The 18879-nt window shown below is 37.5% G+C and overlaps 1 protein-coding gene across 2 annotated transcripts in view; it reads left to right on the top strand.

Moving 5' to 3' along the window:
- LOC105214565 (protein timeless homolog) overlaps positions 1-18879 on the top strand; it is a 458589-nt gene that overhangs the window by 86046 nt on the left and 353664 nt on the right. The window lies entirely within an intron of this gene.

Genomic DNA, 18879 nt, shown 5'->3' with positions numbered 1-18879 from the left:
AACGGACTATAACTTTTCAAGGCCCCAGATATCGAACATGTTGAACTCAGCGCCTAAGGTTAAATTTTAACCAAAAATATGGATAAATCTCTCAGCTAATTTAATGTAATTCAGAGGAAATTGTTTTCTTCCAATAGTGTGTCTCTGTTCCAAAAATTATTAAAATTGGGTCACAACATCTCCTAGCTCCCATATACCTAATTATAGGTTTTTCAAAAATCCGTTGGGTTTTATTACGCATATATGTATTGGTTAATATGTGATATATCTTAGCAAAATTAAGTGAGCGTATAGTATTGGATATAGTGTCCCTTGCTGGTGAAATTGAATGAAATCGGTTCAGGAATTACCTCAGCCCTCATATCTATATATGACGATTTTCGTTATTCTATTAAACTGTATGCCGAATTTATAGGTAAATTTGTGCGTTATCTTAATAAAATTTCTTCAATAAATTGCGAGAGTATAAAATGTTCGGTTACACCCGAACTTAGCCTTTCCTTACGTGTTTTTTTTTAATTTTCACTTTAAATTTGCATAATTTATTTTTGAATTTCCGTTACCTTTCATTTCATAATAATCACTACCTTCCAATTGCGAAGAGATAAACTTGACAGCTAACTATTTCGTTTTCACGCTTTTGTTTCACATTCGCACTCACAATGCAATTAATTAATGAAATTTGCACTTTTGACAATTTACACAAAAAAAAAAAAACAAGAACAATGCAAACAACATATTTCGCTTCACAATGATTGTGTAAAAGCATAAGTTTACAGTGATAAAACTCTCGAAATTGTAAATGTCAACAGTCAATACAGTCACAATAAAAAGTCCATGCAACAAACAGTAGTTGTTTTTGCCGTTATTCGTCAGCAATGCCAATTCGCTAATGGCGAAGTTAAAAATTAAAATTTTACAATATTTTTGCGTGAAAGTTTGATAAGCCGTTAGCTAATTAGAATGAAAGCAACCGGTGGCACAACTGACATTTCCAACGAAATATTTACAATTTTAATTAGGTTACTTTAATATTATTTTTAATGCAGTCATATTTTCAGTTTATTTTAAAATTAGTTTATACAAATGTTCGAAATATTTGTTGTTTTCAAGTAAATATTTGTAGTTTGGTTTATATTTCGTCTAAAAATTATTGTCACAAAAATGTGAACAGAATATACTGAATAATAAATTATATTCATGGGTAATATTAAAAAAAAAAATTTCCATTGCTTTTAGTAACTAAAACATACGAGGTGTGTAGAAAAATATTTCGTGAATTTTAAGATTTCCGTTTTTTTATTCCTGTGAAAGTACAATCGTTGCCTATATGTATGAAACTCGATTGTATGTATGACTACCACGGGTACACTTGCAGAAATCCAGACGCTGAACCCAATTTTCGAAAGTTTACAAGCATAAATCGGCTGATAATGCTGCAATTCCACGATCGATATTCGTACGAAGTTCATCAACCGTCGCTGGCTTGTTGGCGAAGACCATAAACTTGACGTAGCCCCACAGGAAATAGTCTAACGGCGTCAAATCGCACGACCGAGACGGCCAGTAGACTGAGCCATTTCGTGAGATAACCCCTTCACCAAACTTGACTTTCAATAAATCGATTGCGCCGTTCTGTTGGACCCACATATTGTCCAAGTCCATACCATCCAATTCGGGCCAAAATTATTCGGTTACCATTGATCGGTAGCGATTCACATTCAGAGTATTGTGCCGTTCTTGATCATCACGGAAAAAGTACGACACAATGACGCCGCCGGCCCTTAAATCGCACCAAACCTTAATTTTTTCGGGATTCAATGGTGACTCATGGAGTACGTGTGGATTGCGGCCTGACCAATAATGCATATTTTGCTGATTGACGAAGCCAATCAGCCAGAAATGAGCCTAATTGCTGAAAACGAGAGATCACTTTTAACGCTGAGATCACTTACTCCGAATTTCGGTAGTAAATTTTAATAATTTCGACTCGTTGTTAGATCGTATATTTTTCCATGATGAAATGGCAACCCTTACTGAAGAGAAATGTCAAAAGAGCGAGAAAAAAGACATCGTTTGTTGCCCCTATCGGTCTACTTTTGCAGCGGAGATCCCGTGGTCCAATTTAAAATTTTTTAATTTAATTTTTAATTAATTTTTTTTTTCAATATTTTAAAGTAGAAGTAGTCGATGATATTCAAAGCTAGATACAGTTGTGGACCAATTCTTAAGTTGAAGAGAAATATTGAGGTTATTATGCAGCGATAGTCGATATAAAATTTCATCGAAAAGTGAGAATTCTATGCACACATTTTGAACTGATCTATATGTATTAAAAGTCAATATATTTCTTGATTAATTATCGATTTGTGAGGTGTTTAGGTTAATATTTGCACATATAATTCCAGTAATTAGTGAGAATCGTACAAAAAACACATTAGAAAACATAGCCACGCCCACTTTTGTAAAACTCTTTCATTTTAATTAAAAATATCGCCAGCAGGAATCTGGATTATAGACGCTTTTGAAGAGATTGAATATCATTGTCGGAACACACAGAGACAATAATAGAGAGAAAGAGAGAGTAATAGAAGAAAGAGAGAGAAATATGGGAAAAATAGAGAGAGTGAAATACAGACGGAGATTGCGAAATATAGATTATCAGACTGAGAGAGATATAAAGAGAGTGATATAGGGATATACAGATAGAGAGTGCGAGAGATAGATTTATAGAGATATAAAGAGAGAGAGAGAGAGGCATATAAAGGTGGAGAGTGAAAGTGATAAAGTTATAGAGATGTAGAGAGAGGGAGAGCGAGACATTCTTAAGCGGTTGAAAATACTTAATTTTGAAAAATATGTGTCACAAGTGTAAATAATATTAGTTCATGTTGTCTCATAGTATATATGCAAATATTACGAATTGCATCCAGCTATTAGCTGTGTATTGTTTAAAATTATATAAATATTTCTCGCACAGTTATACCGTTGCTCAACAAAACACACCGAGTGGCAATTATTAACGCACCAAATACGAGTGTTAACCTAGTGCCATCATAAAAGCATATTTACAGGCGCTTATCAGTGGCGTGTGCCGTCAAAGCCTTAGTGCACGTAACTCGTTAACTGTATAGACCCTATATATATATATATTTTTTTTTTTTTTTGTGCATTTTATTTTGCTCTTAATTCTCATGTTATGCCATCATTTGTTGCATGCAACATGCAACTGGCAGGGAAAGAGTCATCACAACGTATCATGCAAGCAGCGCATCGAATTGCTCAGCGTGTGCATCAGCTAAATTTATTCGCATCAAAGAGCAAACTATTCGCTTGTGCGCGAATGCATTCAGCTATGTTTGTATGGCTGTGTGCATCCGCATTGCTCTATAACTCACTTTTTAGTGTGATTTGCATGCATGCCATCTATACATGTGTGCGTGTGTGTGTGTGTGTGTGCCTTTGCAGGATCTCTAGTTCATTTGTTGTTGCTATCTGTCAACTTTCGCTCACAGCGCACTTCTTGTGCCGCCGCTTTTTCACATGTTGCACTAAGCTGATTTCCTGTGAAATGCTGCAGCTGTTTGCCTATTGCTCGTTGACTGGTGTTGTTGGAATGCATTCACACGGAAATTGGCACACGCTCTCTGCTCGTTTGACAACTGAAAATAAAAATGTGCAAAGTAATTTCGAAAATGTGACGTCGTTTTCGCCTTGCGCTCTCCTTTTGCATTTGTGTAAACGGGAAAGTTAATTAAAAAGGCGAAAAGGCATCAAAATAAAAATAAAAAAAATGTGTTAAACCTAGTGATCTAGTTTTCTATACTGCCTCATTTGAGTTGCATCTATTGACACATTTGATTTTTGCTTTATTCTTTCGGATTTTAGAAATGGGTTTCAAGACTTTTTTCTTTTTAATACGAGTGAAATGTGAGTGAAATCTATTAATCATGTTACTATATTACGACTTGAAATTATAATAGTGCCCAAAATGACTAAAATCGGTTAACTACTTCTCAAAGCTTCCATATACCTAACATAAGAATTGTCAGCTGCGTAAGGCTATAAACAAGAGGAAGACAAGTATAGGTTAGGTTAGGTTAGGTTGCAAGGCTGTTTCCCAAATGGAGAAACACACGTAGACTTTAAAATGTAGTCCTTTGTGAAGCCTGGATCCCCCTTAGATTAACAAAATTAGGAGTCGACAAAGCGCCCTGAACCTACTACAAATCTGCAGAGATTCTCAACCTCGATATTCGCTATTTCGCGCGCCTGCTCCAAAAAGTGAGAGCCAAGAAATCTCTTTCTTGATCTCGCAAAGGCGGGACATTCCAGAAGAAAGTGATGAGACGATTCCATCTCATCCTCCTCCATGCAGCTTCTACAGCTAGCATCCGGTAAGATTTTTAACCTTACAGCGTGGATCCCAATGGGGCAATGGCCAGTAAGAACCCTTACGACTAAGGAGAGGTGCGGTTTACTTAGGGCGAAAAGTTCAGCAGACCTACCGCGTTCAACCTTAGGCCAGAAGGATCTTGCGACTAAGCATGTGTTGGCAGCTGACCAGCGCCTACCCAGCTCAGCCGAAGCCCATCTGTCCAATAGTAGACCGCAGTAGGACAATGGTGCTCCTACATGCTTCCGTGCTTCCAATAGTGAGTCCGTCGTCCCTGACCTTGCAAGCTCATCAGCCTTACAATTCCCCGCGATTCCGCAGTGGCCAGGAACCCAGACTAGTCTGATTGAAAAGTATAGCGATGCCACCGATAGTGAGGATAGGCATTTCTTAACCAACCCTGAGCGCATGTTCACTGAACTCAGAGCTAGTATCGACGCTCTACTATCCGAGTGGATCACCACCTCCCTAAAGGTTGTTGCACTTCGAAGCAATATGTCCGTCGCTGCTTTAATAGCAGCCACTTCCGCTTGAAAAACGCTGCAGTAATCAGGAAGCCTGAAACTAAGGTTGATGCTGAGCTCACGACAGTGAACTCCCCCACCAATCTTTCCCGCCAACTTCGACCCATCCGTGAAGAAGCTAACCGCGCCTCGCCTCCAGCGACTCCTTCCCGCCCAAACGTCCCTTGAGGGAATAAGAGCTGTGAAATTGTTGCCCGGGCTGAGCTCGGTGTTATGGAGGTGATCCAAAGATCTCGGAATGAAGCTGAAGTGTGTGAGGATACTTGAGTGCCCAGGCACGCACTCGCCTGAAAACTCGGATTCCCCAAGTCTAGCAGCCGCTTTCGCAGCCAAGTACCCTCCAGCTATATCCACGGGTACTATGTGCAGTAAGGCGTACTATGTGCCAAGGTTGGTGTCGTACGGAGCGCGCCACTCATACTTACGAGAGCCGCTCGTTGAACACTTACTAGTCTTTTGACTAGTGAAGTCTTTTCCAAAGACTTCCACCACACGAGTATCCCATAGAACATTATTGGTTTGACTATAGTTTCATATAGCCAAAGAACCACCTTAGGTGAGAGACCCCATCTTTTTCCGATGGCGCCTCTGCAGCAATATAAGGCAACCGAGGCCTTCTTAGCTCTCTCTTCTATATTAGCTTTCCATGAGAGCTTTCTATCCAGGATGAGCCCCAGGTACTTGACTCTATCCGCTGGACGGAGACAAGTTCCACCCATCGAAGACAAGTATACTTTGGTGAAAAACTCGATTAATATCATTCGTAGGTCTTATACATAGAAAGGAGTTTTCATAGGGATGTTACAAAAGTAGATCGTTAGGGACAACAAGCGACGCCCGCTCTTTTGATATATCTCTTCAGTAAGGTTTGCCATTTCATCATGGAAAGATACACGAACCAACAACGAGTCGAAATTATTAAAATTTACTACCGAAATTCGGAGTCAGTGGCCTCAACTTTAAGAGCGCTACGTCCGACGTTCATTTCTGGCTGATTGACTTCGTAAATAAGCAAAATATGTGTTATTGGTCAGGCGACACGTACTCCATGAGTCACCATTGCATCCCGAAAAAATTACGATTTGGTGCGGTTTATGGGCCGGCGGCGTCATTGCGCCGTACTTCTTCCGTGCTGATCAAGACCGGCACGTTATCGTGATATAGAATCGCTACTACTCAATGATTACCGAATATTTTTGGCCCGAATCGGATGATATGGGCAGTATGTGGTTGCAAGAGGACCGTGCCACAAGCCACACAGCGAACGTCACAATCAATTTATCAAGTTTGGTAAACGTGCTTTCTCACGAAATGGCCTAGTCAATTGGCCGACTCGGTCGTGCTATTTGACGACGTTAGACTATTTCCTGTGGGGCTACGTCAAGTCTGTGGTCTATGCCAACTAGCCAGCTACGATTAATGAACTTCGTAGGAATATCGAACATGAAATTGCAGCAATATCGGCCGATTTATGCTTAAAAACCGTTGAAAATTGGGTTCAGCGTCTAGATTTCTGCAAGCGTGCCCGAGCTTCTTTTGCTCGAGTTCCATACATAATGACATCGAATGTACTTTCACAGAAATAAAAAAAATTGAGAAATTGACTTTCGTAGTGCCCTGTAACCCCTTTATATGGGTATGGAAAGGCATCGTAACATGGTCTTCAAAAAGGTCTTAAAGCCATGGATGCTAGAGAACCCTTAAGGGTTCCTATATAAGATTGAGAGAAGCTATTTGGTTTGATATGAGTGGTACATTTTTTCTGTAAAAGAGTTGACATTAGACTCTCTTTATCCTAAGCCTGACTAGTTGATATTCGCTGTTAATTAGGCAATAAATTTCCGGTCAAAAATCAGTTAAAGTCCCTGCAGAAACGGAGAGCCAGTTACTTCTTTTCTAGATGTAAACATATGTACAGGAGAATATTGGACTCTAGACAAGACAAGACAGGTCTCTAATTAATGTTATAGAATTCCTTATTTCCTTTAACCCAAGGCTTTGTTTTCTTTTATTAATTAATATATAATTGAACTCAATTAAAAAAAATCAGCTGATGTCTGTGGAGAATAGAGAAAACAGCCAAATGTTTGCGCTGTAGATGCCCCAATTAGTTATTGAACGAAATTCGACTGTTGCAACTCAAGCTTCTCCCTCATCATTTCAAATCGCATAGTTGTGACCTAATTATGTTAAAGTTCACAATCATCAGCGTTTTTAAATCGTTATTGCATGATGACAAGGAAAGTTTTGCAAAAGTTTTGCTCTAAATTTTACTGCGACATGTGACATGTCGCCATTGGACAAGTCAAACTGCAGTTAAAATTAAAACGTGATAACTCAAAACGATGCACAATTGACATTCCTATGAATAGATCTCAAACACCAATAGTTACCCGGCAGGAAATTTATTGGAATCTGATGTGATGAGTTTCTATTTAATTTTTTACCTTTCAAGAAGACTAAGCATAAGATCACTTTTTAAGCAAATGAACTCAAAATTTACTGAAAGGATCAAGTTGTAATACAAACTATGTCGTTTAAGTTTCGGTTAAGAATTGATCTTCAGATTTTTCCTACAGGGACTGCACACTGGCATACAATAGTCACCCATCCTATGCGCTATCGTTCCACGTCGTCTAAAATAAAGATTGCTGACCTCAATTAGCAATTAACGTTTTGACAAAAGTTCGCTCGACCAAAATGAGGATATCCTTGCCATTCTATGATAGCAACGCTATGCTGTGCTGTGCTATGCCGCGCTGTGTGGGACACATCTGCCATTTCCTGTTCTCCTTCCTATTCAAATTTGCTTTAATGACTTTTTTCATCATTTGAATATACTATATTCTGCTTGTCCAACAACGACAACAATAGTGCCAATATGACTTTCTACAACAACAATTTTTATGGGTGATTTTTGCGAAGGCAAACCTTCATTCATTGTAATCAGTTTGCACATTTTCGCTTGTCATTGTCTGCTATTGCTGCTTGATTTCTTCACATTTTCACTTCGCACAGACACACACACACAGTCATACTTACATACAGACTTACATGCATACATATATACTTACAAATATACGCATTGTGATGGCTTGCATTTCTGTGTGTGTGTGTGCTCCACTTTCCTTTTTCCCTTTAATATTTTCCACATTTTTGTCTTTTGTTTTTCTTTCTCCATTAATTCATTGCAATGATTGATTGCTTTAAAATATTTCCACAGCAAAAAATGCATAAAACTCTCGGCTCGCGCGCTCGCTCTTTCTTTATTTGTTGTAGGGAAGTGTATTTGTGTTTGTGGATCTGTGTGTGTGTTCTGGATTTCCGTTGCGTGAGTCAACTAAGTTCGCGAGCGCATAATTCGATTGACTTCAATTTCCATTTCGTTTTCATGACAATTTGATGTGAAAATGTTGCATTGATTGAATATGAAATCAATTTAAAATTAATGTTGCTCTCGATTTGCCGACGGGAGGTCAGCAACATAACTGTTAACCTTTTGATTTATTGAAATTATTGTAAATTTAGATGTAATTGAAACCCATAAATAATGTAAAGGCCGTAATTTTTCTAACTCAGAGGCTTAGATTTGCTATTTTCAGTGTCAGCGAACATAAATTGTTTGATACTTTTGAAAAGTTAGGTCGCATAGCATCATCAGCATCATCACTAAAGCTAAACTCGTCCAGCAGTATGAATTTGAAAGAAAGAAGTTCCACCAGAACTTGTTTTGTAAAATCCCATGAGCCCCTGATGATGTTTTAGACTATATAGTTCTATGTTCCGCCTTCCTTTAATAGAATTTTGAACACAGATTTAAATATTTGAGATTATTTTAGCACGCATTATAAGATTTTAGAAATAACATACATATGTCAACAATCCCGAAACGTCTTTGAAGTCAATATATACACAGTTTAAGTCTCATAAGTTTATATGCAGGAGGTGTTAACTCTTCGAGAATACTTAAGGCATTTTTCGGATATTCAATATATTCGAAACTTTTTTTACCCTATTTAAACATACGATATTAGGTTACAGCCAATTTCGTAAAGTTCCTAGTAAAGTTCCGGGTTTTTAAAATGCTTCAGACGTTCTAGCAGAATTTGAATGCGCTAAAGGAACTTTTGTTAGTGGACTCACCATTATCGACTTTACAAAGTTGCCTATCTCTTCTAAAGTAATTTATAAGATATATCGCTATGCCTGCTATCCTATTATTCTACTAACTTAGAAAAGAAATATTCAAATTCACTTTACAAATCTATTTATATCCAATCTAGTCAGAGATCTATGTATATTAAAGATCAGTATTCGGCTATTTTGAGCTTGCTTGGATTAAAGGCAGATATCTTAGAGTTTGTACTTGGGAACTTCGACGTTAAAATAGATATCCCGAATTAGTCCTCAATGTTCTAAAATGCGGCCTTCTACCTAACGGTCATAAAGTCTATGTTGATGAGTGGTTGGATATTCTATATATGCATTCCATATTCCTCTTAAGGTGTTAAATAATTTAATTGTGGACCTATAGCAAGGTCCAATTTTGAAGTATAAATATACATATACTTTATTTACTAAAGGGTGATTCATTTCGAGGTTCCCTACTTTTTTAAAGAAAAAAACACAGAAAATTCAATTTTAATGGGGAATGTTTATTATCGTTCTAAAGAACATTCTTTCGTATTTATTTTTTAAAAATTATCTGTTTCAAATGCTGGCCGCGGCTACGTTTCAGATGGTTCATCCGTTGAATCTAATTTTCGATGATTCGTTCGAGCATTTCGAATGGTAACTGGCGAATGACACGCGTGAGGTTTTGCTCCAAAGGTTTGAACCGAAGCGGCATTGTCCACATGGACTTTAGACTTTACATCTGCCCACAGGAAAAAATCTTACAGTATGATATCACACGTTCTTTGTGCCCAATCGACCGGCCCAAAACGTGAAATTATCTGCTCACCGAAGTGTTCTCTCAATAAATCCATTAATTGATGCGATGTGTGATGACATTTGAAACCAAATGTCGCCGAGATCACGAGCTTCAATTTCAGACATAAAATAGTATGTTATCATGGCGCGGTAACGACCGCAATTCACGGTTACGTTCCCACCGGCATCATTTTTGAAGAAATATGGACTGATGATTCCACTGGCCCAAACCACACCAAACTGTTGTTTTTTCTGGATGAAATGGTAGCTCTTTAATCTCTTCAGATTGCTCTTCGTCCCAAACGCCGCAATTTTGATTGTTTATATACCCATTGAGACCGAAATGGGTCTCATCGCTGAACAGAATTTTGCTCGAAAATGTCGGATCTTCTTGGAACTTTGCAAGAGTCCATAGAGAGAAGCGATGTTGCTTGGGAAGGTCGAGTTGCATCAGTCTTTGCACAAGCTATATTTCGTACGTTTTCAATTTAAGATATCGACGTAAAATGCACCAAATCGTTCCATACGTCGGTCCGAATTGCTGCGAACGGCGCCGAATCGATTCTCCACGGTCGTTGTTTCATTTATTATTTTCTTCACTGTGTGCTGGACGTGGTCTACTGGTCGAATATTATCCAATAATGAATGCTGGGTCTTAAGATGGCTGACGGTACGCTTAGTAGGTCGATCATGTTGACAATGAAAGTTGAACAATGTTTAAACGTTGTTCAGGTGTAAGTTTCTCCACGATTAAATGCCAAACATGAGTGAACAAAAACACATGAAAGTTTGACTCATGCGTGATCTGTCAAAAAAAAAACTATTGAAAAAAGTACCTCTACTTGGATCCCCTCATTTATATCTTTATGTACTCTAACATTCTTAAAATACCGTTACCAATATTTCCATGTTCATTGATGCCTTAGCATTTCGAAGTTTATTATTTACCAGAACCGAAGCTATATGTGACTTTTAAATACTAATATCATCTCATAGTTTCGCATTTCATTCGTTACTGTACGACAACTGTAGTTCTCAACAGGTTTATAAAATATTTTAACCATTAAAGATAAAGGCTGCAAACAACTTTTCAATACAACTACAACAAAACCAAATATAAACTCATAAATGCAAGCTAATTGCACTCCAATAGTCACACTCACTCTTGCATTACACCAACTCTCCATTACATGACCGGCGCCTTACGTGTCACTTCGTTAGCATTCAACGTCAATTATAATAAACGTTACATGGATTGGCTAGATTTTCCTGCCAATTCATTGCATAAAAAATGCCAATAGGTTACATAAAGGAAAGCAAAAATAGTGATTCACCGACGAACAATATCCTGCCACAGAGAGAGTTTTAACTTTCAACACCGACGCGCGACCGTGACTTGCAATAGATGCAACAGCGCGCCAGCGTTTAGCGTTAATTTAAGTAAACGTAAAGTTAAATGAACTTTCTGCGACCATAAAGGAGGAGAAGGACAAGCATATGCATGCTACAACAAAGTGAAAAGTTCGCTGGAGTAATGATTAATGATTACTCAATTAATGCAGACCAATCAAAATGCCAATTCCGAAAGTTACTAATTTCGATGACTAATCAGTTTGCATTAATTTGCTGATGAATTTTACTAATTAACGATTAGCGAAATGGCTTTAATTAGCACAGCAAGCAAAGCAATGCATAATAATGCTAAATTAAATTTCACAATACAATTTACAAGTATTTGCAAATAATCTAGCTTTAACTGGACACACAATCACACACAGACTCGCGTGTACCACACATATTTGACACCGTTATCGCGGCGCTACACAATATTTACCTAATTCAAGCATCTGTTTCAAATTGCTCAAACGCTGCGAACGCTAATTACGTTTGTATTTTGATAGCTAAACAATGGTTGGCGTTTGTTGTAATTAAAGCGAATTCGCAAATGGCGGCAATTGTATTGTACTTTGTGCTATTTTCAACTACTGTCGCTTATGTGCATGAGTGTGTGTAAATATCTATATATGATATGTAATTACACTGCTCGTTATGTCTATTGTAATGAGTGGACAAACACTTGTCTATAACAGTAAATAAAATTGATAAAGGCATATATGTACATGTATGTGTGTATGTTTGCATTTGTATATGACAGGTGTCATATACGCATTTGTGTCAGAAATGATAAGTTAAAACATACATATGTCAGTTCAATCAACGTAAATGGAATGCCATTAATATTATAGTAGGTGCTGTACTATATCCCGTTGTCTCTTTAAGATAGCTGAGCTTTATAATTTAAGAGAGATTTTATGCATTTTTTGAGATATGTGAATGAAAAAATTGACAGTTTTGTCAACTTTAAGCAATACTGATCAACTAGTATTTAGAAATTAGTATTTAATGGTACCATAGTTCCTTTGAGAATTTTGAGAGTTATAAGAGTGGTTTAAATCTGGTATAAATAACCTTCGAGAATCTTTTTATACAGGGTCTCAATCAAAGATACCACAAATTTTGAATAAATTTCCTGACCTTGACTATTCCTAAGATTGAACATTAATTTTTGGCTTCTGAATTCATCTAATTATGTCTATGCAACCGCCACACTTCATCATAAAATAAGCACCAGTACAAAATTCGATCGACCTTGACCTTGTGATCACAAGCAACTCCAATGGAAGTCACCTATGAAAGGGATTCAGCAATGTCATAGACAAAATGATCGTTCGGACAGTTATAAAGATAAAAAAAAAAGATTTCTCGGATCTCACTTTTTCGAACAACCGCGCCGATGAAAAATCTCTCCAGATCTGTAGTTGGTTCAGAGCGCTTTGTCGAATCCTAATACCCAATCAATGTGGGGTTCCTGGCTTCACAAACGACTGTCTTTTATAGTATACGTGTGTTTCTTCTTTGGGGACATTTATAAATCATGCAGAACCACAAAGATCGTCAAGGTTGTTGAAAATTCATTATGAATATCCATAGTGGTTCCTGAAGTCTAACGTGTATAGAAGTTCTGGTGTTCCCAGTTAACAAGCATAATCGCATGCTTTTCAATTCAGATAATCGGGGATTGTCTCATAAATAGAACTAGAAACTAGTGTTATGACTTAAATTGACATCTATAGCTGTCCAAGATCGATCACAGATTCTGATCAACATCCTGAAATTTGATCGATCTTACTTCGGCAACGAAGAGTCTTCCAATTCATCAACTGTTTGTGAGCTGTACATTTATTCCAGAAAACCAACCAAGATAAAGTTAATACTTATCGAGCGACTATCAACAGACTTTTATGGTTTCAAGTCTCCAACATTTTCCGACAATATAGTTTCACTAGTTGTTTTTATGATTAGTGCTGTAATAAAGTGAGGAACTTGTGTCGACGGCAACCGGTACAGTCGTTATCAAATAATCTCAATACTTTTATAGTTGTAGAGCTTCATGACCAAAGAAATAATCTGTTTATTGGGCATGTTCTATGCATTTGACAATATATGAATCAGTTATGTCGAGAGACTTATGAGATAGTAAAGGGGGTTTCATAGTTGTAAAGTTTCCATGACCAGGGAAAGAATCTGTCTCTTGAGCATCTTCTATGCATTTGACAATATTTGAGTCAGTTATGTCGAGAGACTTATGAGATAGTAAAGGGGTTTTCAATAAAAGCGCTAAAAAGTTTTTTTTTTAACGGTTTTGGATATCTATGACATGTTTTATTCCTGTGAAAGTACATTAGATATCATTGTGTATGGAACTCGATTTCTTTTGCATGGCCACCACGGACACACTTGTAGAAGTCCAAACGCTGAACCCAGTTTTATACTGTTTTCAAGCATTCACCAAGCTTGGTTAGTACCGCCGTCTTGTTGGAACCACATATTGTCCAAGTCCATATCATCCAATTCGGATCAAAAATATTTGGTTATCATTGAGCGGTAGCGATTCTCATTCACAGTAACATGCCGGTCTTGATCATCACGGAAGAAGTATGGCCCAATAATGCCACCGACCTACTATAAACCGTAGGACGTAGCGCTCTTAAAGTTTTCGGCGTCAGTGGCTCCGAATTTCGATAGTAAATTTTAAAAACTTGGAAACACAGAACTAAGATGTGTTTATGATGATGATAATATATTACTTGCATCGTTTTAGGAAGGGTTGCGCCGGAAACCTTGACTTTGAACCTGCTATAGTTAGATGATTAAAAGTACTTTAGCCGAGAGATGACTTTAGTTTCGGGTGCTATTTGTTCTACGATCTCTTTTAATAGCACCAAGACCTAATAACTGACACTTCGTAACACAAAAAATTTAAAATAAGTATTGCATTAAAAATTATTTCGACATAAATAGTATATAAGAGACTGGTTACAACTACTATACCGTTATTTAATTGTAGTCAACTTTTTTCTTTTAGTTTTTATCGAAATATGCGATTTCTATTTTTCCCAACTGTCCTACATTGTCCGCAGTGGCTTTGTGGTTATGACAACTACTAACAACATATTTACCTGTACTACAGACAACAATAACAATTTCAACAATTTATTTGTACATTTACAAAAACATTTGCTCGCTTACAAGGCACATGCGCATGTGTGTGTACATTTAAGTTTAATGTGCCCAGCATATGTGGTATGTTTTTCACTTTACATTACTCCCCCGCTGTCGAGCGACCCTAATTGATTCAAATATTTTGTGGCCATTTACATGGATGCACACAAACCGTGTATGTGAACTGAACATATTGCCGATGACCTGTACTTTTGACTAACTGCCCGTACATTAGGGCATATTGTAAGCGATCTGCATACAGACTGATAATATATATATGCATTCTTGCATTACTTAGTTATATGATGCAGTGGAAATAAAAAGCAAGAAAATGTTGTTCAGGGTAAATTAACTTATTTGAGGTTAGTATTGGTCCGAGTGTTGGTCCAGCGTTTTCTTACTTGTTTTGACTTCCTCACTGTCCAGAAACATGATTCATTATAATTCAGTGAGCCTAGAAATGCGAACACTGATATTTTCGGAGTATCGTGAGCTTTAGACTTCGTGTGGTTGCTTAACCGAGCTTCTACGGCTTGATGTCGGCTGATATATAGTTTATAGATTAAGCTTTCTAGAATTGTAGGCACCATATAGTAAAGGGTTAACCTATGTAACTTAATCAATCTATCAATAAATATATTTCTCTTACTCTTGCATTAAAATGTCATCACAATTTACTCTATGATCCCATATATAATCTGGTCATATTTTCCAGTTTTGGGCTTTTCTACGATATGTTTCTACAATCACCTTGAGCTTTCGTTTGAAGTTTCGGCATGTAGTTGTTATAGCGATTACTTCAACCCTCTTTGGAAGGAAAGAATAAAATTCATTATCAAAACAGCTTGCTTTCTGAGCCTTCCGTTGGAATACTTCTTGAATCCAACGGAAGGCTCAGAAAGCAAGCTGTTTCGACAAGCACGGTCCATTGGGAGGGGTGTTAGATAAATTGGGTTTCGTTGTGTGTGAAAATATGTGCTTAGCCTCATGTGGGGACTCTTTGCAAATAGATCTGGGTCTAATCTGGATAGTTAAGAACTGACCCTTCTAAAATATCCAGAATGTAGCTACGCTAGGGTCACTCATTTGTAGCTTGCCAACTCGAGCTCGTCGCCTGCAATGGGTGGTGATTAGACTCCGAGGATGCTATTCGCTGAGAGAGAGTATTACTGTCACCGCTGTGAATGACTTTTAAGGAATGTCCGAAACTACTTGTGTTCGTTGTCTGAACGGTATATTGTTCAATGCCGTCGACTTATTGTAGGATTAACTTCTAGATGTTCCCGGGAGACGGTTCTGCTCCAAGCAGATTTCTACAATGGTGAATTCGACGAAAGAAGGTAGTGTCAGGCTCAAGAAGAAACGAGAAAGTTCAAAGAGATAGCCATGTGCTTAGTTTGAGCATGTCTGATTGGCAGATTTTTACTGGTTTTAACTATATAATCAAACTATTGAATTGAAATCTTTTATATTCAATGATCTAGACTTTTTTCGAAAACGACGATGAGTAATGATCTTGGATAGTTTTTTTTTAACATTGAAGGTTGTTCAGTTTTATATCTACAGAATCTTTCCTCGGTACGACTGGTGTGAAAATGCCTCTCGGGAACAAGTAGTAAGAAATATACTACGAACCCCAAATCTTTTAACGTAATTCCGGGGTTATAACCTTATATTGGGGATCAAGTCGCCAATAGTACGTTGATAAAGCCCGGGTACTCATAGATTACTCTTTTCAAACCCAATTTAAGAGTACTAAGCAAATTACTAATTATAACTCGAGACACACTATACATATATGACAATAGGGTTTAACGTGGTCGCAACACACACAAACACACATACACAACTATATATATGTATATATATATATAGATGTTATTAGTATATATATATAGTATATTCAAATGCCATATTCGTCCGCCATTTGTCCTACTTTATTTTATTCCACAATTGAACACACTAATCCACTTGTAGGCCGCAAGCGACGTCGCTGCGGTTTTTCTGCATCGTGTAACGCCGCGCTGCCGCATGACAAACGCGCGGTTGAACAACAACAACATACACCCACATTAACACGCGTATAACGGTGTATGCAAATCAGCAAGCGTGCTTGAACACCCACACACACTCGCACACACACACGGAGGAAATGTTGTTGTGCGCACAGGTGCGTTTATTGTTATTGTTGCGAAATTCGTAAATACCTCTGTGAAATGCACTAATTAGTTGCATTTGCCGTTAGACGCGATTTGTGAACCCTTACACATATGTACATTTTTATGCATGAAAGTGCAGCTTGTGTGTGTGTGTGGTGTTGGCGCAGGTGGTCATTTGGTTTGCAGAACTTTTGACTTTGAAAAGCTGTCAGCATTACTGCGCTAATTTGCCGTTTAATGCGTCGCACTGACTTCACACACACACACATATGCAAATCATATATGCTTTTGTATGCGCATTTATAGATTTTAATGCTACAAAGTGCGCCGGAAGTGCTGCGCGCTGATTTAAGCTAGCCTCTGCGGTTTTTTGACAGGCAATTAATTTATTTTCAAATGTCGATCCTTCTTTGCGCGGCAATAAATTCAACGGTTTTTTGCTTGCTAATTTGGCGCGTATATGTATGTATTGTTGCTCATTTAGGCGGCTTAAATACGTTTTCAATGAAATGGCAATTTATAATATTTGATATTCAAAAAAGTTCTTATATCTGCGAAATCTACCCGAGGGCTGTTACATTTCGTAATAAACTGAGTAGTTGCAATGACACATTGATTAAACATTTCATAAATTTAACTTAGCGTTCACACTTGATTCATAACAGAAGCATTAGTATATAGAGTTGCCACATGATTTTTATAGATTTTAATATATAGAAATATGAATTACGATGAAGTAAAAAGTACGCCATTTTAGTATTTTCGAGGGCTTGAGTTGCAATACAAGGTGGTACAGGGTTGCCATACTGAATAAAAATATGTAATAATAATAAAATTATCAGGTAAGAAAGGGCTAAGTTTAGGTGTAACCGAACATTTTATACTCTCACAATTTATTATGGTAATTTTATTAAGATAACACACAATTCACGTATATTTGGCATAAAGTGCAATAGAATGACGAAAGTCGTTATAAAGGGTGATACATTTCGAGTTTCCCTACTTAAAAAAAAAACACAGAAAATTCAAATGTTTATTATCATTCGAAAGAATATTCTTAGGCATTTATATTTTAAATATTATCTCTTTCAAATGTTGGCGGCTACGTCTCAGATGTTCCACCCGTTAAGTCCAATTTTCGATGACTCGTTCGAGCATTTCGACTGGTAACTGGCGAATTACACGCGTTATGTTTTGCTCTAAGGCCTGAATCGTGACGAAATTGTCCACATAGACTTTTGACTTTACATATCCCCACGGGAAAAAGTCTAGCGGTGTGATATCACACGATCTTGGTGGTCAATCGACCGGCCCTACACTTGAAATTATCTACTCATCATGTTTTCTCATTATGAAATTGTTGGTTATTATAACTGTCGCCATTGATGGTTGAGTTCTCAACGGCATAATTTTTGAAGAAATATTGGCGATGATTCCACCGAAATACAAACCACACCAAAACGTTGTGTTTTCTGGATGAAATGACAGCTCTTGAATCTTTTCAGGTTGCTATTCGTCCCAAATGGGGCAATTTTACTTCTTTACATACATATTGAGCAAGAAATGGGCCTCATCGCTGAACAGAATTGGGCTCGAAAACGTCGGATCTTCTTGGAACTTTTCAAGAACTCATAGAACGAAGCGATGACGCTTGGAAAGATCTATCGGTTTCAGTTCTTGCACTAGCTGTATTTTGTACGTTTTCAATTTAAGATCTCGACGTAAAATGCGCTAAATCGTTCCATACGTCAGTCCGAGTTGCTGCGAACGGCGCCGAATCCACTCTCCACGGTCTTCGAGTACACACTCAGCACCGGCTGCTATATTTTCTACACTGCTGGACGTGGTCTATTCGGTCGAACATTATCCAATAATGAATGCTTATTCTCAAGATGGGTGATGGTGTTGCCAATAGTACGCTCTAATAGACAGTTTATGTTGACCATAAGTTGAGCGTAGCGCGCGAAACAGAACGAGAATTTTCGTAATAAAGTTGAATAATTTTTAAATGTTGTTCAGGCATAAGTCTTTCCATGATGAAATGCCAAATAACACTGAACACAAGTAAGTAGAGTTTGACACGACTTACGCATGATCTATCAAAAATAAGCTATTAAAAAAGTACCTCTACATGGATCACCCGTTATATGGTAAATGGGAGTTGGAATAATTCATGGACCGATTTCACTTATTTTCGCCACCAAGCTACATTATATCCAAGATTTTATGTTCACATAATTTTGATAAGATATTTCACATATTAACCGATATATACGGTATAAAGTCACGGATACCTGAAAATCCT

Source organism: Zeugodacus cucurbitae, chromosome 2 (assembly GCF_028554725.1).
Source record: "Zeugodacus cucurbitae isolate PBARC_wt_2022May chromosome 2, idZeuCucr1.2, whole genome shotgun sequence".
NCBI lineage: Eukaryota > Metazoa > Arthropoda > Insecta > Diptera > Tephritidae > Zeugodacus > Zeugodacus cucurbitae.
Note: the sequence above shows the minus strand (reverse complement) of the source record. Positions and strands in the feature narration are given on the sequence as shown.